Here is a 21,940-nt window from a genome sequence, read left to right as displayed (position 1 = left end):
TATTGACAGCACAATCACACAGTAATCCAGCCTCCTCTAATACCTACACTTCCTCAATGAAAATACACTTCCCTCCTGGACATCCTCCCATTAGCTTTGGGCTGGAAATCTCTGGCCTCGCCCCCTCCCCCGCCCCTCAACTGCCCCCAGCCTGCGAAACTGGCAGCTGGCCCCCAAATGGCCCAGCCAAAGGGAACATCCCAGCCAACGGATTGTCAGGGCCCAACCGAAAAAGATAAACAGTCAGAGACCTACAGGAAAAGGCCTGTTCTCCCCATCTATAAATCACCGGCGGGAAGGAAAGAGAAGTGATTCAACTCTGTAAGGGTAAGACTCTCAAGCAGTCGCAGAGAGACACTGGCGGTCCCCCGCACAGCGAGGGATGTCCGCTCTGGGGAGACGTCTGACTTCCAAGTTTTCGGGGAGACAAAGGAACTCAAACTTTTCCCGACTCGGGTCGGTTGTGAGGCCTCTGCGTGCTTCATGCTCTTGCAGCAGGGCTATGGCATTTCCGTAGCGACTGTGTCCCCATCCCAGCACTTGGGTGTACACAGCAGAGCGTGCTAATTTAACATGACGGACTTGGCAGACGCAAGCTGTTTTTCAAAGCCATTTTCTTATGACTTTCACAACAACCTCAAATAGGCAGGAGACAAATTGTTGTTAAAGAGACCAAGGAAACTGAAGGCAAATAAAAAAAATTAAGGCTGGGTGTGATAGCACAAGCCAAAAATCCCAACACTCAGGAGGCTGAGGCAGGAAGATCAGCCATTTGAAAACATCCCGGGATACATAGAGGCTCTGCCTCAAAGAAACAGATACATACATACATACATACATACATACATACATACATACATACATAGGCTGAGAAGATCAGCCATTTGATTAATAATAATCAGCCTGGGATTAATAAAGGTTCTGCCTCAAATAAACAAACAAATGCACACACGCACGCACGCGCGCGCGCGCACAAACACACACACACACACACACACACACACACACACACACTTGAATGTACAAGTCATTAGGAAGTCAGAGGCAAGTGGATCTCTGCCAGTCCTTTGAGTTTGAGGCTAGCCTGGTCTACACAGGGAGCTCCAGGACAACCAGGACTAGAGAGACTCTGCCTCAAATAAATACACAGATAGATAGATAGACAGACAGAAAGACAGACAGGTGATCTGCTCAAGGTGACATGGCAAGTCAGCAGTGGACCTGACATCAGAGGCAGATGGCTCAGCCGGGTATTTCTGTAGGGAGCCAGGTACCTATTTTAGGCCTTGTGGTCCACATCCTCGTGAGGCTCAGATTCGCCATGCTGCACCATGGAAGCCTCCCTAGACACAGAAATGGCCAAGCACAGCCACCTGCCAACAAATACTGATGGGCACAAACAGGTTCCCTACAGATTTCCATGTATCATGCGATAGTATTCTTTTTTATGAACACACGCACGCAACATTTTAAAATGTTTTTTTTTTTAATCATTCTTAATCCAAAGGAAATAAGAAAATAGGAACGGGGAGGGGGGACAGGTCTGTTTTAACAGCTACAGTTTGCCAATTCCAGGCCACAGAGAGACTTCAAGATCTTGAAAACACTACATCTATAAGGATAAACAGTGATCATTCTCAGGCCCATGCAATTTTGACTTTGTGTTCCAATCAAAACCACTTGATTGCAGGAAAATGGGGGGGGGGGGCGTGCTTCATATCCATCTGTATCAAAAAATTTTTAACTAAAAGTTTGGAAGAAAAGGTGTAAAGCGACCTGATTATTAAACATCAAACATAAAAACAGGGGCCTCCCATACCCGACAGCAGTAACAGCTGCTAGGCCCGTAACAGGCGAGCACAGTGTTAAGATTCCAGTAGAAACACTTTTTATGGGGATTTCGGCACGAATTTCAAAGTAAAGAAATTTTCCATAAACACTCCATGCGTGCCTCAGCCGGTGGCAGCTGGTTTCCTAGGTTAACTGCAGAAGGCATTTGCATAACCAGCAAGTGAAGACCCCTTAAACAGAGTATTAGTGGGACATGATACCTTCCCTTCCATAACACCCCCCCACCCCCCACACCAACCCCTGAAACAAGGAAGTTAAGTTCAGCAAGCAGAAATCTGGCTGGAAAAGGGTTAATGCCCTTCCAGGCGGGGATCTGATAAATGGCTGTGTGGAAAGCAGGTTCCCTCACTTTGAGATATGATGTCACTAACCTTTATTGATCCACTATCAGAGAACTTTGCTTATCTCTCTCCTGTGATATAATGCCCCTCCTGCACTCAACTAGTGTTTAATACACTGCGGGAGCCTTACCCTGCTCATCCCTCAACACTGTGGAGCATGGCTGCCACGGGGGGCAATATTTTACAGCCAGGGCTTGCCAGCACCAAGGCTTCCCAGAGACAGGCGAAGGAAAGGCCTGCTGCTGCCGCGTCCTTCTCTGAAGGTAGGTTGACAGTGGGCCTGGGAAGGACAAGAAGGGACAAGGAACCTGAGACACACCCTGAGACCCTCTGGCACAGTTGCAGTCTGAGTCCCCTGACCACTGCCCTCCTTATTTTGTATTCCTTCCTAGTAGGAAGAGGCAACTGTCAGGCATCTGCATTCACTGGTGGACACTCACGAGCCCCTCCCAGTCAGCACTGCTTTTCAGAGCAAAGAGCTTCTTGGTCGTGCCTTCCGGTGGGCTCAAGACCTCAGGGCGGGGGGGGGGGGGGTGAAAAAACAAAACAAAACAAAAAAACACCACTGCCCATCAAAGTGCGGGTCAGTCAGTCATTCAAGAAAGAGCGAGGAAGAAGGCAGAGAACTCACTGGGATTCCTTAGGGTTCCACAGCCTGGGGCGACATGGCTGCCACACACCAGGTTAGCTGTCCCCACGGCCGCACAATCCACGGGCAAACACTGCATCGGCACAACCCATGCCACACACAAGGGGGAGGAGCACCAAGTGCCAACAGACAGGGGCTGTCACAACAGAAGATCCACTTCCTGCCTCGGAGAGCCTGGGGAAATGGCTCCCTTCGTCCTTACCAACCTCAACTGGCCTCTCAGACTGAGCCAAGATCCTAGCCATTACTGTCCCCCATCCCCCACACCCAGAGCCAGGGTAGAAGGCTTTGCCTGCCCCGTCCCATCCCTGGGAACAAGGGCAGTAGGCCTCCCGGAGAAAGCTAGCACAGCCTGCCACTGGCCCCAGGGGCACTCAGAATTTGCCTAATTGAACATTAACAAGTTGCTACAATAAAGTTCCTCTGTTGTGAGCTGGAAACTTTTTGGGCAACAACAACAGAAGTCTTGTTACAAACTGCTCTCAAAGCCAGCCTTCAGCCCCGGCAGGTGTGAACAAGATTTAAACCCCTCCTCCAATACAATGCAGTCCAAACAAAGGCGAAAGTCAAACTCAGCCTCCTGGGGTTTCTCCTTGTCTAACATCGTCTTCACTCACTCAGCCTGAGGAAGCCAAAGCAATGCGCCCAGAAGCCCTTCAGACCCTGCACTGGGGGCCTCAGCCATGCATGGAGCAAGGCTTCCTTCCTGGCCTCCGCATGCTGCCATCTTAAGTATCCCTGCTTCTCTACTCTGCCCCTCCTTCCTCAAGGCATCAGGTAGGAAGGGGAGGCCTCTCTCTCTCTCATCACCTTCTACCTACTCCTATATCATCCATGGGATCCCCTAATTCTGCCAGCTGAAGAGCAAGCTTCCTACCCGACCCAGTTACCTTGAACTTCTTGCACTTGAAGGCTAGGCAGAAGAGGAAACACAGCCAAGAGAGAAAGAGAAAGACTAGAACCTTCCTTTTGGACATCAAGTCACAAAGTCGAAGCTGGCCTTTATTTTAAAGACCTCCTGACGGTTCCTTCCACGGAATAACTGAGAACAGACAGGCCTCCAAAGACTGGATTTTCCATCAAAAAAAATATTTTATGTGTGACACCAGAAGTAGAAACACAAACATGTGTTGGACAAAAGAGAAGGAATTATCCTTCCCATTGATTTTTTTCCCTTTCTTTATTTCCTTTCTTTCCTTCTTGTTTTATCCTCCTTCTTCTTTTGCTCTGGAATATTAGAAAGAACCCAACATTTATCTGGAGATTTCTTCCCAAAGCCAACCACATAAACAGGACTTGAAAAGGGCTTATCGGACAAACGATTTGCTCACACAGCCACTACAGGAAGTGGGGATCCCAGCAGGGAATGCTGAAGTCTTACTATCCCTGAGTGGACAGTCTCCGGCAGCTCTTGTTACTTCACTTCAGACAAGTGAGGGGGAGGCCAGAGAAGACTGGCAGAGAAGGAACCACAGCAAAAACTACAATGGGCACAAAAGTATTCTCCCTCCTTCATCCTTCCGATCCAATGAGGCAAATGCAAAGCAACCATGAGGACCAATGAGGGGGGAGGGGGGTGTCCACATGCGCTCACGGCTAGTCCACCCACATTCTTATCGCGGCTTTCCTCTCCTCTTCCGCCTACTCTCGGGCTTGCTTGGGTGTTTTAATGATAAGCACTAAAAACCTAGATTTTAATAAAAACTTCTTTGCTCTCCTCGTGTTAAGGGTTACACTGAATACCATTTTTTGCATAATTTTAAAGAGGAAGGCAATCACAAAACATGCCGAAGATACTGAATGCCCCCCTCACCCTTCTCCACCTCCAAGCCTAGAGCCCATCCAAGGGTAAGCTGAAGACGGCGGGGGGGGGGGGGGCATAAAATGTACATGGCCACCATGATGGAAGCTGTTTGCCAACAACTCCGACTAATGAGCCTTCCAGTATGAAAACAGATCCTGTAAGGATAGAGACCGATTTCATTTTTCCTCTACAGCCCCTTCTCCTGCAGAAATGCAAGGCAAGCACCTCTCAGGACCCCACAGAAGGGGAGTAACCCCCTTAAAAACACCACCAGAAAGGTTCAAAGGCTCAAGTCCTCTTCCAGGTAGCTGGGAGGATGTAATTGGTGAGGCAGGAGATTAGAAATATTGGCAGCCTCTAAGTAAGACTTTAATTTACTGGCAGATCAATAGAGCCGGGGTTATATTGGCAAAGTGTCTACAGCTCTATTGACTCACTCGATGCCTCTTATCAATTTATCAGAAATCTGGAAGTCAGAAGATATTGTTTGAAAGGAAAAGAGAAAAAGGGGGTGGGAAGAAGAGGAGGAGGCAGGAAGAGCCACAGAGTGGTGGGAAACCAGAGTCCCCAGTGCAGAACGGAGTAGGAAGAATGGACTCTGGCCCAAGGTTGCCGATGTGTTTATTCAGAGTTAACTAGCCACTCTTCCTGGCAGGATCCCCCAGCTTGTTCATGGGATTCCATTTCCCATAATCCTCCAGAGGTGAGAGGGGTGGTGGCTTGGCAGCAGATCGCTTCCTCCGGGTTCAGTGCCACTTGCCTAAGCTGCAGTCACAAGAAAGCCCCTCCTGCTCAACTTGGGGTTTGTTTTATTGTGTTTGTCTTGCTTTCAACTGCCTCTCCAGCTATGCCTCAGCCTGAAATCCTCTTAACTTCTTCGCTAGTCCACTTAAAAAAAAAAAAAAAAAGAAAGAAAGAAAGAAAAAAAAAAAGTAAATGATAGTTACCCTACTATCCCACACTGCCAAAAGGTCACAATGACTCTGTAAGACTAACAAGGACATGTGGTCTCAAGATGCGTGACGAGAAAAGACTCGGGCTCTATAAATCATCCCACGAGGGTATGGAGAAGTTATCACAAACAGTTAATCTTCATATGAAAGGGTTTCGAAATATCCCAGGTCACTAAGAAAAGAAAAATGTCAAGGGAAGAAATGTAAACATTAGCACTTCAAGCCTGGGCGTCCATACCAGTGAAACCCGGAGGTTCCCAAGTATTTCTGCCCAATAACTCTAGGGGGCAGGTCAGGGAAGAAACGGAGAATCTGGAGCATTCCGATGATCAGGAGGCCAAAGGGGAAAGCGATTTTCCTTGGTTTGAAGGAACCACAACTGGCCTGTGACGATCCATTTTGGTCCCTGCCTCATACAACAAATTTCTGCTTAATTGCTGTTTTGCATCTCGTTGAGACATCGAGTAAACAGTACTTAAGTGTTTCCAGACAAAAACAATAACTCACTAATGACTAAGGCACTGCTAATTAAAATGCCCCTGTGATGGCGTGACTGGACTCAGGGCCACCACAAGGAACAGAACTGTCCAGGCCTCGAACACATGAACCAGAACCCAACCATACACAGGGAGGGGAACGACCTGTTCCTCCGTGGGTCAGAGCGGCCCTGTGGTGGAAAGGAAGGTAGCCCCTTCCAGGAACTGAGGAGAGGGTGTGGAGTTCAGTGGGAGGCGGTGTGAATATTATAGAAGGACGCCAGCATGCTAACACGGGGCACATCCCAGAAGCTTCTGGGCAAGTGGGTGGCCTGCCACAGTCCTCAAGACTGTGCATTCTAAGATCTTCTAAAGAGGAGGCAAACATGCTGGTAAAACAAACAAACAAACAAACAAACAAACAAACAAATGCCCCTTCTAGAAGGCAGGAGCCTTGCAGACACCATAAATGTGCTTTCAAGGCTCCAGAGTTCAGGTTCCTTTCCAAAACAAGCAAGCAAACAAACAGACTGGAAAAGAAGGAAAGCGGTGTGAGCTACCATTTGGCAGAACTAAAGGGCCACCTTAACTCAGTTCCTAGCTTTCCAAGTGCACCTGACAGAGTCCAGGGGCCTAGCAAACACTTGCTCCACCAGACAAGAGAGCAAAACATCCAAAAGCCTTGTGCGAGTGGCCTCCGCAAAGCAGAGAAAAAGAAGGCTAGCCAGGCTCAGGGCTTGCAAATGACTTTACCGTCCTGCTCCTAGGGCAGGTTAAAGACCTGCCGGTTAGCACCAGGAAGGGGGTGGAGGGAAGTAACTGAAACCACAGGGGCCCTAATACCCATTTGTATTCACACTCAGACACTTTAGGGATGTAAAATGGGAGAGGTTGAACTGTTTACATTCACCTAATGTCCAATATACAAATCAGTGCAGGCCCCATCGATGCAGGAAGTGGCCAATTTCTCAGACCCCTACCCCACCCAAATACAGAGCTACCACAACTCTCTTCCTACCCCGACCATTTTGTCACTGGGCCCATCTTAATTCTGTCCAACCGGGTCACAGAAGCTTTCTGAGAAAAGCCCAGATGGCCCTCAATCATCAGAGGATACAGCAACTCTTCCACCTATAAACCAAGCCATCACCTCCACGGAGAGGTGGTTTGGGGGGCATCAGATGCCACCCCTCCCTACCTCCCAGGGCCCCACAAAGCTCATAATGGCCTTGAAGAACCTGGCTAAGGGCTTTAGGGTCTGACCTAGGAAGCAATTTCCTCTCCTTTCTGGTCCGCAAAGACCACTGCTGTTTAAGAACTGCTGTTTAAGAACTCAGGGAGACAAGCTTCTTTTCAAAGCCCCTCCCCACAGCATCTTCAGGTCTTGGCCAAGGGAAATGAGGCTATTTGATGTCCTAATGCAAAGCCAGATCATATCCTAAAACAAAAAAAAAAAAAAAAAACGTGATCAGTTTCAACTTGACTGGGGGAAGGGCTGGGGAGGGGGGTCGCGACACTCCTTTTGAATGCAGATTTGAACTTTTCACCCAGGGTTAGACAGCTGCACTGCTGGGTCCCCAGCAGAGGTCAGTCCAGGGTCCTTCTACCTCACACTTCGGTTTTTCTTCCTTTTCTTTTCTTTCTCTTCTTCCTTCTTTCTTTCTTTCTTTCTTTCTTTCTTTCTTTCTTTCTTTCTTTCACTCTCTTTCTCTTTTTTCTTTCTTTCTCTTTCACTTTTTCTTTCTTTCTTTCTTTCTTTCTTTCTTTCTTTCTTTCTGTCTTTCCTTCTGTCTTTCTTTCTCTTTCTGTCTTTCTTTTTCTTTCTTTCTTTCTGTTTTTTTCCCTGTCTCCCCAGGGGGGGCAGACTGTTAAAGGAATTAGATACCTCCCTGCTTCAAAACCCCAACACACACCCACTTCTTGGTTTACCAAGGGCACAAATTCCACTAGCCTCCCAGAGGGAGCCCTTGGATGGGCTAAGAGGAGAAATTGATGAGTGACCTGGGTCATACCTAAGTACAACTGCTCTTACCACAGGCTCTAAGGAGAGGGGTGGGGGTGGCTGTGGTGTGAAGGCAGAAATGCCTAACTCCACTCCGTGGAAGCATGCTCCTCAAGACACATGCCTCTCATGGCACTTCTTTCTGACAGATGGTTCGCCCGGCTTTTACCTTACAAAGAGCTTTAATAAAATTAAAATATATGAAAAGGAGGCGGAAAAGCCGCCACTGGGGCGGTGCTGGCTGTGTCAGCACTCAGGAGGTCAGATGGTTCTCTGGGCATTCACGGCCAGCCCTGTCAGCAATGAGTTCCAGACCAAGGCTACATATTGAGACCCTGTCTTTACCGAAACGGGTGGGGGTGGGGGGAGACTGTATTATCCAAAGGACTTAGATTGCTCGGCATGCCCGAGGGTTCAGGTAAAACCCCCAGCACAAACACATGTACCAAGGACTGCTTCTGCTACCCACTCCCTACTCACACAGGCAAGCATCCCTTGCTCTTTTAAGTAAGGTCTCGCTGTAGCCCAGACTGGCCTGGGCCTGAGACTCATATAGTCTCACATGTTGACCTTGAACTTATGGCAACCCTCCTGGCTCAACCTTCCAAGTTGTAGGACCCAGGAGGGAGACTCCCCGGTTGGGTCCCGACTGTGTCTTTATCACCCCTTATCACGCCTTTCACCAGAAGGCATGCAAGAAGCGGTCCCCTTGCAGCCACTGACTTTGATGCTCCATCTTGGGACAGACTGTTGAAGCAAGAGGGGGCAACTGTCATATTTGACCCTCCCAGTAACCCCAAAGCGGGGGGGGGGGACTGAGAAGCTGTGTGCTGACTTGGCCCACACTCTTGAACCTCAGGAAGGATCCAAGAGTCACCGAGTTCCACCTACTAAAACCTCCAAAGGGCCAGGGCTGTCCTTTCACTGCAGACCTGCCCTGTCCACAGCAAGTGGCCTCTGAGTCCATGCCACGTGGCTGATGCGAACAGAGGTGTGCTCTGAGTAGACAGCACAAGGCCTTGGGGGCTTAAAGCCCAAAGAAGGGCATCTCATTCATAATCTTCAAATACTGGACTCAGGTTTAAATGGCCACATCCTTAATATACTAATAAACTAATATACTAAGTAAACTGTCATCTTAAAGCTAATTCTGTTGTGTAAGAACCTTTATAGGAACCTCATTTAAAACTTCATAAAACTATGTTGTTTCTATTAAGCAGCCTTGTTCCAGAACCTCTGCCTGCCCTTCTTCTTCAGACTGCAAGAGCAGCGTATTCTCCTGTAGGATTGGGGTTCTTCCTGTCTGAAGCTACAACGCAGACTCCCAAGCACCCACTTCTAACTGGCTGGATCATCTCAGTGTCCCCACCACCAAATTTCAAGTCCTGGAGGAGACAGATCAGCTCTAGAAAGTGGCACACGTTCCTCCGAGATGTCACACCCCATGGCAAGGCTCTACTGAATACGGGTTAATGGGAAGAAAGCCACAGGGAGGCCAACCAGAGACCCTGGTTTCCTACTATCAAGAGCAGAATGTTCTGTCTGAACTTCCTTCCCCTGAAAAATGCCCTGCAGGACACAGACAAGTGTGTTCTGGTTCTCCCCCCCCCCTTCCTTCTCTCTCCTCCCTCTCTCACAGAGACTCTCACACTCTTACTCATACACATTCTCTCTCTCACACACACTCACACACACACACACACACACTCACACACACTCATACACTCTCACTCACATTCTCTCTCTCTCTCTCCCTCTCTCTCTGACACCCTCTCTCCCTTCCTCCCAGGAGTGGGATGGGAGAGGCACAGAGGAGGCCCCTTTCCTATTAGGCAGAGCCTATTCTACTACAAGGGATCACAAGGCCAGTCTCATTTCTCTATGTAAATGAACTTTTTAGCCACCTCCTCAAAGAAGAAAAGCCGCACATCGGCCCATCCTGGGGCACACACAATTACAGCCATTTGCAATCTGGCAGCAGGATTAGCACAGGAATGCGCTCTGCAGCTTGGGGGGGGGGGCAAGAAAGATGGGGTTCTCCCCGGTTGGTCTACCCAAGGCGCTGAGACACTTCCATGTCTAGGACAGACAGAAATTCCGAGTTGCTAAGGCTCAGGATTCTACACTGCGGGGGGAGGCGGGGGGAGGGCACAGGGGCCAGCAGAGGGCGGGAAGGAGGAGGGGAACCTAGCATGAGGGGCACCAGCCCTCCTGGCGCTTTGATCCCCTCCGTCCCGGAGTCGGTCGCTAGGAGAAACCAACTTCTCTCCTTGGGTTAATCAAAACCAAATTACTCAGGAATGTGGCAGGACAGGTCTGAGCTTTCAGGTCCCTTTGTCTTTGAGGATTTAAAATGAGAAAAAGAAATTTTTTTTTTTTTTTAAGCAGATGGGAGCGGTTTACCTAGTAGGTAAAGTGAGGGGTCTGAGGGAGGAGTCTGTTCCATCTTCTGTCCTGGAAAAGACACCCACAAACCTCCTGCTCACGTTTGCTCTTCCTACAATGACATTATTTCTGTAGATTGACTCCAAAGATCAGAGGATCTTTTCCTTTTATCCTTACTGCCACCTAAGACTTTGTAACATTGTAACTTCTTAAATTCAAATAAGAAACAACGGAAGAGGCTGGAGTGCAAACTGCTCTGGCAGAGGACCCAAGTTGGGTCCCCAGCACCCATATCTGGGTGGCTCACAAGTGCTCCGGCTACCGCTCCTGCTTTAGGGTAGATCCTATACATTCTTCTGGCCTCTGAGGGCACATACACACACACACATACACACACACACACACACACACACACACACACACACTTTCATGGAGTATAAAATAATTGTCTTTTCAAAACAAAATTGATGTGACACATATCACAACCGTAGGCTGGGCATGGTAGCATACACCTTTAATCTCAGGATCCAGCCAGGGTCAAGGGTAGGCAAATGCTGGTGAGTTCAAGACCAGCCAGGTCTACATAGTGAGATCCAGGTCAGCAGAAATTACCTTGTCTCAAAAACAAATAAGCCAATAATAATAATAAATAAATAAATAAACAGACAAAGTCTACATGAACTGAATTAAACCCTTCTTTTCCCAGAAGCAAAGTCTAGGGGCATTTCTCAGCATGGGGTTCCTCCTGACGAAAGCTGGGCTGGGGCAGGAGGAGGGTGTCCACACTTTTAGATGCTGAGCCTCTCCCAGTTGTATCAGAAAGATAACTTTTCTCCCAGAAGGCCTCGGTGTGGGATGAAAGATCTCTCTGGGTATCATCAGATTCCTCAGCTCAGCTCGTGCCCATAAAAGCTTGGGTGCCCATGACCCACAACTGGGCTGTTTTCCTGGGAAAGCTTGCTGGCTGTGCTGGCCAGGCCTGCCAGCAGGGTGGCAGAAAGTCTGGGGGTGGCAGGCCAAGGCTTAACCTGGGAGAGGAAAGGAACCTGGGCTAGGGCTCTACAAGGCCTCTGCGCCCCTCCCCCAGGCTCACATCGGTGGAAGGCCCTGACACTTTATGGGGCCTGCACCCCAGGATGCAGCACCCCGAAGCAGCAGAAACAGAAACAGCTCTACGAAGAAAACCTGATCAAAACACCCATCTGGACCCTCTCCCCTACAAAAAGATAAACACAGCGTTACCAGTTAAGCTACAGAGCCCAAACTCAAAAGATAAAGTGAGGCCTGCACACAGCCATGACTACCAGCCAGCCATAAATCGTGACTGGCCCCAGGCATACAGTTATCTGGGAGGTTGCACTAAAGTAACTTTTAAAATTCTCTCCACCTTATCTGGAGGCCCAGTCAAAGGCACATACATCACCCGCTTAGATCCTGGCCATTAGTATTGCATTTAGACTTTCCAAAACAAGGCCATCCCACTCGGCCCTTCCCCAATTTCCAGGCACAGCTGTGGACTTTCACCCCCTTGACTAACAAAAGGGACCTTGTACACAAAATTAGCCCTAAACCATCAGTCTGTGTGGTGTCAAAAGAGCACCGCTGAGCCCTCGTGTATTTACCCTTTTTCTAGGCCTGGCCAGGGTCCTCTCCGTGTGAGGACCTCTCTGGGGTTCAGAGTTTATACAGACCCTGCTTCCTTGGCTACTGCTCTGGGCATCTGTGCAGTCAAGACCCACCACCCAGAGACAGTGGGAGTGGGGGTTAATGGAAAGAAGGGAGAGAGGAAAAGAGGGAAGAGGGAAGGAAGGAATGGAGAGACTGCCTCAGTAACTGTAGAATATGACCTGACTTCCAGCCGGAAAGAACAGAGTCAACCCAGATGTCCAATGCGCTGTCGGCTCATACTGAAAGTGCAGCCAGTCCCAAGAAGGTCTGCTATGACCTGCTGATACTTTCCTCCAGACGTGTGTGCACGCGTGGTGCTGGCTCTCTAGCCACTGAGGAAACCTGCCACAGACAAGAATGTCACCTCCTCAAATGCTAGTTCACCACTATGCCTCCAAAGGAAAAGACTACTGGTTTCCAGACCCTGAAATTCCAGACTACATGAAATTAAGTCCCCAGAACCACCTGATGACCAGAGTCACAAGCTCAGAGGCCGCTCAGCTAGCACACCGCCATTCAGGCAGAGCAGCAGGCAATGCAGAAATTGGCCAGAGAGGCCAGAGACCTGCCATGTCTTCACCCCTGGAGAAACTACCTCTACCTTGTGGTCCTCAGCTACTGGGGGGGAGGGGGGGAGTAGCTCTACCTCCTCAGGCCATTTCCAGAGACAAGTCTGACTGTCAGGTCAGCAGGAGAGAGAGCTACTGACATCAAGTGGCCAGAAAGAAGCCACTTGAGTGAAGGATGCTACCGAATGCTTAGGTATTTATATGCAAATATAGCAAGAGGAAGGTTCACCATAAGTGCCCCCCACCAGGAATTATCCACCCCCTAAATGTCAATAGAAAGCTTGGGCTGAGAGCCACTCCGATTTCCCAGGACTGGGAGCAAGAAGGCACATCCTTTTGGAATAGCTTCTCACCATCCGACTCAGAATTAATAAGTGATAGTTGTTTAAATAGGGGAAGATGAAAATAATCGTAAAAGCTGTGATCTTCGCTAGACTAAAGACGGAGTTCCAAAGACTGACAGAGCTGAGCACCTGTTTCTCTAGGTAGCTGGTAAAACAGTTGAAAGCTCAGCACTGCGTGAGCTGGGCTCCTCTGTAGGCAACAGGCTGACTCTCAGAGAAAGGCTGAAACTGGGCCCATCACTGGCACGCCCAGTTTGCCACATTAGAACACATGGTTCCTGTGACAGGCAACCCTGCAGTGAAGACGCTGTGACCGGGCCAGCTGGTACAGGAAGGGGACAGACTAGGGGGTAAAGACAGGAAGAGTTCAAGGCTGAAAGAGATCAGGCCAGTCAGGCTGGGAGGCCTCGCCAGAGAGGGGCTGGAGGGGGGGGGAGGGCACAAGATAATTAACTCAGCAAGTTGATAGTATTTGCATATAAATGCCTCTACAAATCACTACAAACAAGCCAGGACAAGTCAGGCCTATTAGCATATATAAGCCAGCACAGGAAGGCCTCTCTAGGTGGGTCACGGAGTGGGCTGCTCACTTAGGGGGCCTCCTGCCAGGCTTGGGGGTGGGGAAGGCACGTGGGGAAGTTGGGAGGGGAAAGACCCTGGTTCTAATTCGGACCCTCGGGCTCCAGAACACTTCCAGGAAGTGAGAGGTGGCTTATTCACAGCCAACTGGAAAAGAGTGTAAGAAACTCAACCTCTTAGTCACTCTCTAACAGGGTGTGGTTTTCAGAAAAGTGGTGGAGACCTTCTGCAGGAATGAGGGAGCTAACATCTGTGTCTCCTCTATACCCTAAGTACCTCAGGTGTCTTCTGGGTTATTGAAGTCCCACTACTGACTCCAGGTATGAGATCACACCCTCTGACACATGAAATAAGAGAGGCTCAAAGGAGCTAAGGGGCTGGTTCAGAACCACGCAGGGAAAGGCCACAGAGCTGAGCCCAGCATTCCAGAAACCTAGTTGAACAATGGAGTCTACAGATGAGAGAGGGACTCTGGCCCTTGATGGGTCTGTTTTCCTGAGGCATGAATTTGTCCCTTCACCAAGGAAAGAGGCCATGCCTCTTCCTGTCCATCATCAGTGAGTTGGTACCCAGACTTCCTGTTAGCCAGTTCTCCAACATCTGGACAGTTCTTACAATTGTCTCTAATAAGGACAACCTGTGATAGTCACCTGTGATGGCTGATCTTGGCTGTCAATCTGACTACCAGAATTAACTAGAACAGAAGCTGGCAGGCATTCCTGTAAGAGATTTTCTTAGTCAGATTATTTGAAGCAGAATGACCCACCCTAAATCTGAGTATCACCCTCTGGAAGAAGGAAGGTTTGCTTTTTGTCTGCTTGCCCTCACTCTCACAGGCCAAGCCCATGGACTCTGGTTGCTTTGACACTCCACCAATATTGGGGGGGGGACCCTTCTTTGAGATTTCAATAGAGACCAAAGACCTCTCCAGGAATCCTGCCAGCCCCCAGTGCCTTACTTTAACTTCCACGACATCCAACCTGTGGACTGAAAAACTACCAGACTCTCTCTCCAGCATGAGACAGCCACTGCTCGACTGTCCAGACCAGATCCTCCAAGGCAGCCTAATGAATCCCTTTTCACTACATAGATTCATTCTGTTCTTTTTGTTTCTTTAGAGAACCTTGATCAATACAGTTCTTTCTTTAAAAGACCTACAAGTTCTCTGCTTTCCCCAAAGATGCCTGTAGGTTTAATAACTTCTGAAGGAAAACCAGTTTCCACTTGCTCTTTGAAAAGGGCAAGGGGTAGGGAGGTTTGGGTTCAACCTGCTGCTATCATTTCTGCCACTCTTTACCTGAAGCTACTATCTGTTTATTTATCCTTTTTGGAGTCAGGGTCTGACTACATAGCTCAGACTAGCCTTGAATTCCTGATCCTCCTGCCTCAGGCCTCCCAAATGCTGGGATTACAGGCATGTACCACGTCTAGCTTACCCGGACTTTCAAAGTGGGCAATATATTATCTTATGAAAAAGTAAGCAACCCAGGTTAGGAACACAGATGTTCCTGAAGTCAGGTACACAGGGCTGAAGTCCCCAGCGAGCACCATGATCAGAATGAATAAAGCAACAGCCTTCAACAACCTGGCAGAATGGTGATGGCTGTCTGGAAAGCCAGTGCTGGGGGGGGAGGGGAGGTGACACCCATCCCCAACACACAAGGGCTGCTTCCTTGTGTGTCCAGAAGTTCACTTGACGCTTTCAGGAGGATGCAAATAGTCCAGAGAGAGATGGTAGGGCCGTTATAAGGAAAGCAAAATCCACTTACCCAAACCAGCCAAATGTACATTAAGAAGCAAGGCCCTGTGCCAAAGAGCATTTTAGGAAGCAGGTCTTGAAACTGCACAAGAAGCTTGCATCGTCTTGAGCAGTTAAGAAAAATTGTTTAAAAAAAAAAAAAAACTTGCAGAGGAGCGTTAAAAAACAAATAATTAAAAAAAAAAGTCCTTATGTCCTTTCCACCTTTTCCCTGGACAGACTGTCAGGAAAAGCAGCCTAAATAGGCCCCTCTGAGCCTGGAAGCATGGGGAAGAGCTGAGTTCCTGTCCACAAGGACATCCTTTTAAGAGACTTAGGGTGGTGTGGACTCCTGGAAGGGGAGACACCAAAATGGAGACTTGTGCATTCGAATGGACACTTACAGGACTCGGGGAGGGGCCTGGGGCTGAAATTGGATATCGAATTAACATACACATACCCTCCCCACCTTCTCTGTACGGGGCTAATCTGGCTTCAGCCCCTCTGATCAGAGGTTCCAGAGAGACAGTCAGTCGCCTTTGAACTGGAATTTCAACACTGAAGTGCTGGACAAGCCTGTGACTAAAGTGTATGCAGGCACCAGTCACTCTCAGAAGAACTTGTCTCCAATCTCACTGGCTGGAATGCGGGGCAACCAAGAAACCAGCAAAGTTGCCCTTTTGTTCGATCCTGCGTGTGGCGTGGATCACAACAGTTAGGACTCCTCACACATTAAGAATTAATGACACGAGAGTGATGTGGTGGCGAACACCTGTGATCCCAGCACTCTGGGAGGCAGAGGCAGGCGGATCTCTGTGAGTTCAAGGCCAGCCTGGTCTGCCCAGGACAACCAAGAGAAACCCTGTCTCAGACAAACAAACAAATAAACCAAAAGAAACAATGATGGTGTCCACTCCCATCTGTCAGAACTCATCATGATCATCCTCAAAGTCACCCCCCAAAGTGACTCCCACATACTCACACCTACTCTCAAGAACTCCCCCATACACGTTAGATTAGCCAGCCCCTGCTTCCAGAAGCACCCCGACAGGGGCCTTACTCCCAGGTCAAAGGTTGGTGGCTCAAGTCCCGGGCAGGGCAGGGCAGTGGATAACATCAGCGACTCGTGGCCCAGTGGAGCCAGCTTCCTCACGTCCACTCAAGGATTTCCTAGGGATAACTTCAGATAACCAAGAAATCCCTAACTCCTGCCCCCAACAGACCCATTCAAGAACAGATACAAGAAAATCACTGCAGAGGGCCTTGGGGTGTGACACCCTGGGGTAGGACTCCCTTCTTCCCAGAAAAGGAGACACAGCCCTTCCTTCCCCTCAGCCCATCAGGAGGAGCGGCCTTGCAACAGCTTCCATCCTCAACCAGTGGGAACCAGAAGGGGCACGCAGTGGGAAGGTAGTCAAATGTCTGGCCTGTCTTAAGTCTCTTTTCTCTGGAAGCCTCATACCTGACTCTAGAGGGACAGTTCAAAGACTGCAATAAACTATTCAAGTCCTTCCCAGGACACAAGCAAGGTAGGACTCTGGAGAGGCATGTATGGATGGACGGACGGACAGATAGACACATATAGACACACACACACACGAATCCTCTTGTTGACAAGCCTATATGGTAGAATAGGAGAAGGGCTCACCTAAAAGGCAGATGAGGCACCAGATACTCCACTAAGAGGCCCTGCATTGGGCTAAAACAACACAACACAATTCTTGCTGTGCAACAGAGCCAATCTGCCAGGTCACAAAAGCTGTATCCTTTACTGCTTTTATTTGCATCTTTATCCTTGTGAAAGCAAGAAGCTCTGGGAATTAAGAGTGAAAGAAAGGCAGAAAACATCCAAAGGGGGAAATAAAAAGAAAATAAAAACCAAAGATTTTAACAAATCAAAAGCCAGTGCAACTTTTGAGGGTAAAGAACTTTCTAGAAATACTGCAACACTTCTGTCTTGTCCTCAGTCCTCACCACCCTGTGCCCTGACCCAAAGGATGAAAAACAGTAGCAAAGGTGGGGGCTGGGGTGGAGAAAAGAAAAGAAAGGAAGAAAAACCTGCAACACATTCCTTGGTGACATTCCCTCTGAAAACATTAACACAATGTTACTGTCTGTCAACTGGAGCTAGGCCTCGATTTCCTTGGTTCCTAGGTTCCTGGCCGAGGAACAGTCATTCACCACATGACGAAAAAATAAAAATAAAAAACAAAACACCCCTCTGACATCTGAGCGTCATTCAGAGAGAACTGTGTGATGGCCAACTTTAAATCATACAGAAAACAAATCTGACAGTTGTTGATTTTGATAGCTTTGCTCCTCCATCTGTATTTTGAAAGCAGCGTGCTAATGACCCAAGATTCCTGCCTGGGTCTCTCTCCCTCAAGGCAGTGTGAGGAAACCTTAGCTTCTGTGGGCCTGTTTCTCAGTTTCGGTGTCTTCATGATGGAGGGCGCTGTGCTGAGGGCCCTAAGGCACCACACTCCTGCTAGGGAATCCCCTAGCTTGGATTCCGTTAAAACAGGCTGCCCAGCTCCCTGACCACACAGTTCTTTAGCTCAGGGGGTAAGGACTGGAGGAGGGTCGCAGCTTCGCTGCCATTTCTAACAATAACCATTACAACCCAATTCTCATGCCAGAGCATGCAAACAACCCTACGAAGTTCTCAATAATGGAATCTGCCTTCCTGTTGTGTTTTGATGGTACCGCCCCCATACTGGCTAATTACAACAGCCTTGGGAACCAGAGTGGGCCAACAGGCCCAAACATTACAGAAATAGGCCAGCCTAACAAACAGCAAGCATTTTAATCACAAATGAAAGCACAAACCACAGCACACACTGTACTCCCTGAGGTTGCAACAGGGGGCGTCAGGTGCATCAGGCTTGCCGTGCTGACCAGCCTGGAGGCAGGGCTCAGGCAAGCTTCCTCAGACCAGACTCCCCCCCTGCCTCCTTGCCAGAAGACTCAGGGGGCTAAGGTTGGGAAGCAGGCTAGGAACTCTTCCAGAGGGAACTATGCAGAGAGCAAGTAGGGACAGCAATTCCGCACGTTGTGAGAAAACGCTGCTTAGTCACTTAAATATTTACTTGTTAAGATGAAACTTTTACAACTCCCCAATAAAATGAGTTCCCTAGTTCTGCTTTGGACCCTCAAATATTCCCAGGCTCTCATCCTATCACTTCAGAAGCCAAGAAAACCCAGTCTCTAGAAGATAGACTAAAAGGAATAACAGTTTATATATACACATACACACACACACACACACACACACACACACACACACACACAAACACACGTGCGTCATGTGACCAAAACTTCAGTTTTAGTTCTTTTAAGAACCAGCCAAATTCCCACCAGCATGAGAAGACCATTTCTAACAGTCTGCATTCACAGATTTATTCTAGTGAACCAACAACCTTTGGGTCACCCAAAAATATAGGAGCCATCACTTTAAGTCCTAATGGTGAAGGCTGAGATCTTGCTTATTTTAGCTCCTTGACAGTCCAATTGGCACCAAGTTTACATGGCAGTAAAATCCAGGCCCAAAACAGCAGGAAAACACTTTGCTGTCCAGCCAGGACAAGCCAAACAAGAGGCCGCCTGGAAGCACCATTTAATCTGGGCCTTTTCCACCCTCCTTTAGCATTCACTTGTGCAAAGCAACCAAAATTAAAATTTCAGGCGGTTGGCGGTCGCAGTTCATTGTTTTTGTTGTGCTCAGAGAGTCAGCCAGTTCCTTGTCAATCAAAACGGGTTTTAGAACCTCAGTCCTATCCCATAGGAAGTGTACCTACTGGACTGGGGTGAAGAGGGAGGCACCGGACCCAAGTCAGAAAGGCAGAAGGTCAAGGCACTGAATTCTTTGCCATTCCAAAAAGAAAAAAGAAAAAAGAAAAAAAAAAAAAAAAAAACAACAACTGTTTTCAGAGTGTACAAGTGCTTGCTTCTGCCACTGACCCCATGTTATTAAATAACACTCGTGTAGTGAAATAAAAGACCCAGTGTGACCCCCGCCCATTCTGAGAGGCACTTTACATGTCTTCTGAAAACCATACTGAAAATCAAATGCAGACAATCTCTTTTGTTGTGATTTAGAGAAGAGGGGGAGAAAAAGTTGCTCCTCCGCTGCACACTCTCTGCAAGGGAGCCTTCCGGAGCCTCCCCCCCTCAAAAAAAAAAAAAAAAGAAAAAGAAAAGAAAAAAAGAAAGAAAAGAAAAGAAAAGAAAAAGAAAAAAACTGGATGAATACAAATACAGGTGTGCAAACACCCAGGTATTCAGCCCCCTCCAAAGACCCTGTCTGTGAAAATCCTTTCACAGCTGAGCATCTGCCTCCAGACCCCTCTTGGCCCACCTCTGCTCCCTGTTTTCTGCGTCTGGATTTAGAATCTCGGGCTGCCAGTGGATGTTGTGATAACGAGAAACAGGCTCCCAGTTCCCCACTGCAAGCCTTGATCGGGTTACCTCGCAAGGTCTATGCTTTCCTCTTTAATGCTGTCTGGGCCACAGCCCTCCAGCCCAGCTCACTGGAACTCGTGATTTTCTTTTTTTTTTTCTTTTCTTTTTTTTTTTTAGGGTTTCCCTTGAAACCTATCCAGAAACCACAGCCATTAAAAGAACATGAAGGTTTGACACCTCCTGAATTTAGGAATGAGGGGACCCCAGGGGCCAACTCTCCATGCTGGCACCTGCTGCTCGACGGTAAAGAAACAGTTACCCCCGGCTAGGGCGAGCTTCAAATTATACTCTATTTATTTAGTGACTCGTCTCCAAGGATCTCAAAGCACGAAATGAAGTAAGATGAAGGTGACGAGTAACTTTTCTCACTATCTCTCTTCAAGGCTTAGGTCTGTTTCCTTGCCGTGCCTTGATGCCTTCCGGCCAGGCAGGCAGACAGGCAGGCCCTGCCTGGCCAGAGCCTGAGAAGGCCTTGCCGGTGTTCCAGATGGGAAGTCTATACTGTCTGTGGTTACTACGGCGGCTTCAAAGGCGGATAAATGATCCAAATGCGAAAGGTGGGGGCGCCCTCATGGATTCACCTGCTCCCCGGTGGTCACCTTTAAACCAGTTTGGCATACAGTGTGCCACTGAGTCTGGCTGCTGAAACTCCGCCTGAGTGTGCCATGTATGGGCTGTGGGCTTTCCCCTGAAGGCAAGGCTCCCTACCATCATTGCATAGGTATGTATAAGACAGAAAGGGCTGTTTTCCAGAAACCTTATTTCTCTCTAAGCCGACAAAATGACTTTTGGTTGCCATAGTTTTTCTTTCTTGTTGCTACCCTAGCTTGGTCACCTCTCCTCCTTAGCTGAATAAAAATCTTACCTTTTCCTTCCTACAGGTCCCCCGCCCCACCCCCGCTCCCAAAATAAATGCTGTACGGGCTCTGGCAGAAGAACAAACCGAAATTAGAGGGTGGCCGGGCCAAGATGAGCTCCATAGGTCCCCTCCAGCTCTGCACTGATTCTCTCTTTAATTACTCCCCACACAGGCACATTCTTCACATTGCTGCAAACTGACCAGTGGCTTCTAACTCTAACTCACTCTCTCCCTCTCACTCTCCCTCTCTCAAGAGGAGGTGTTTTAGAGCAAAGACCCCAAAGTTCTCAATGACACCAATACGCCAAGTATTAGGAACTAACCCAAAAATCAGAATGAGGAGGAGGTCAGGAAGGAAAGCAAGAGGGTATGGAAGAAGGGACGTACTCTGGGGGCCCAGAAGACTCTAACCACTCTCTCCCCAGGTAGGTTCCTCCTGGAGTCTAGGAGTTCAAGTGCATCCAGCCTGCCCTTCCCCCACATGCCCCAAGAGAATGGGAAGTTCAGCCAAGACTCGCAGCACCTGCCTCCAGCGCAAGGCCGGCTGCGAGCCGCGCGGCGGGGGAGGGTGGCTGCACTCACCTGGCACACAAAGCCTCCCGACACCTCGGGAGGAAGGAGGCACTCGGAGGTCCGGGGGCCGCCACTCGGGCCAGCGCGACAACGGGAGATTCCAGCGGCAGCGGAGCCCCGAACTTACCCACCCCAGGCGGCATTCTCCCCACCTCCCGCTGCCCCCCGGGCTCGGCGGTGGCGCAGGCTAGGAGCGAGGGGCCTGGCGGCAGGGGCGGGGCGCGCATGGTGGCGGCCCGGGCTGGCGATCTTCGGGCTGCCCCGGGAGGGAGGTCCCCCAGGCGCGGCGGGGATTCACCCACGGGGCGCGGCGCTGCGTCCCGGTCCCCGTCCCGGCCTGCCCGCCTCTCTCCTCCTCCTGCGCCGCCCGCCCGGAATCGCTTTATGTAAATGAAGCTCAACTCGCAGTTTGCAGCGCGCACCGCCCGAGGAAGGGGGGCGGGCGGGGCGGGGGGCCTTCGGGGATCCACATTACACAGCAACAAAGCGGAAGGTTAATTTGAAACTCACAGCCCCGCAGCCTCTCGGCTCCCCGGGCAAAGCCTGACATCTACAGTCGCGCTGGGCGCAGGCCGGGCTGCTCACGGTGGCCGCGCCCGCGCGCCTGCGGGGACCTGGGGACATAGACGCACAAACACACAGGAGCAGGGCCCGGGCTGCTGGGCCTAGGCTCCCAGCCCCGGCCTTG

At 49.4% G+C, this 21,940-nt stretch overlaps 1 protein-coding gene across 1 annotated transcript in view; it reads right to left on the bottom strand.

Annotated features, from left to right (window-relative positions):
* Zfhx3 (zinc finger homeobox 3) overlaps positions 1-21,608 on the bottom strand; it is a 200,615-nt gene extending 179,007 nt beyond the window's left edge. Inside the window, exon 1 of the mRNA XM_055621000.1 lies at positions 21,262-21,608. The gene's annotated coding sequence lies outside the window, so the exon portion shown is untranslated. The remainder of the gene's footprint in view (positions 1-21,261) is intronic.
* Positions 21,609-21,940: the final 332 nt, after the last annotated feature.

The sequence above is a fragment of the Psammomys obesus genome, unplaced genomic scaffold, assembly GCF_907164565.1.
Source record: "Psammomys obesus unplaced genomic scaffold, mPsaObe1.curated_primary_1811, whole genome shotgun sequence".
Taxonomy (NCBI): Eukaryota; Metazoa; Chordata; class Mammalia; order Rodentia; family Muridae; genus Psammomys; species Psammomys obesus.
The sequence above is the reverse complement of the archived record's forward strand: the minus strand, read 5'-3'. Positions and strand labels throughout refer to the sequence as shown.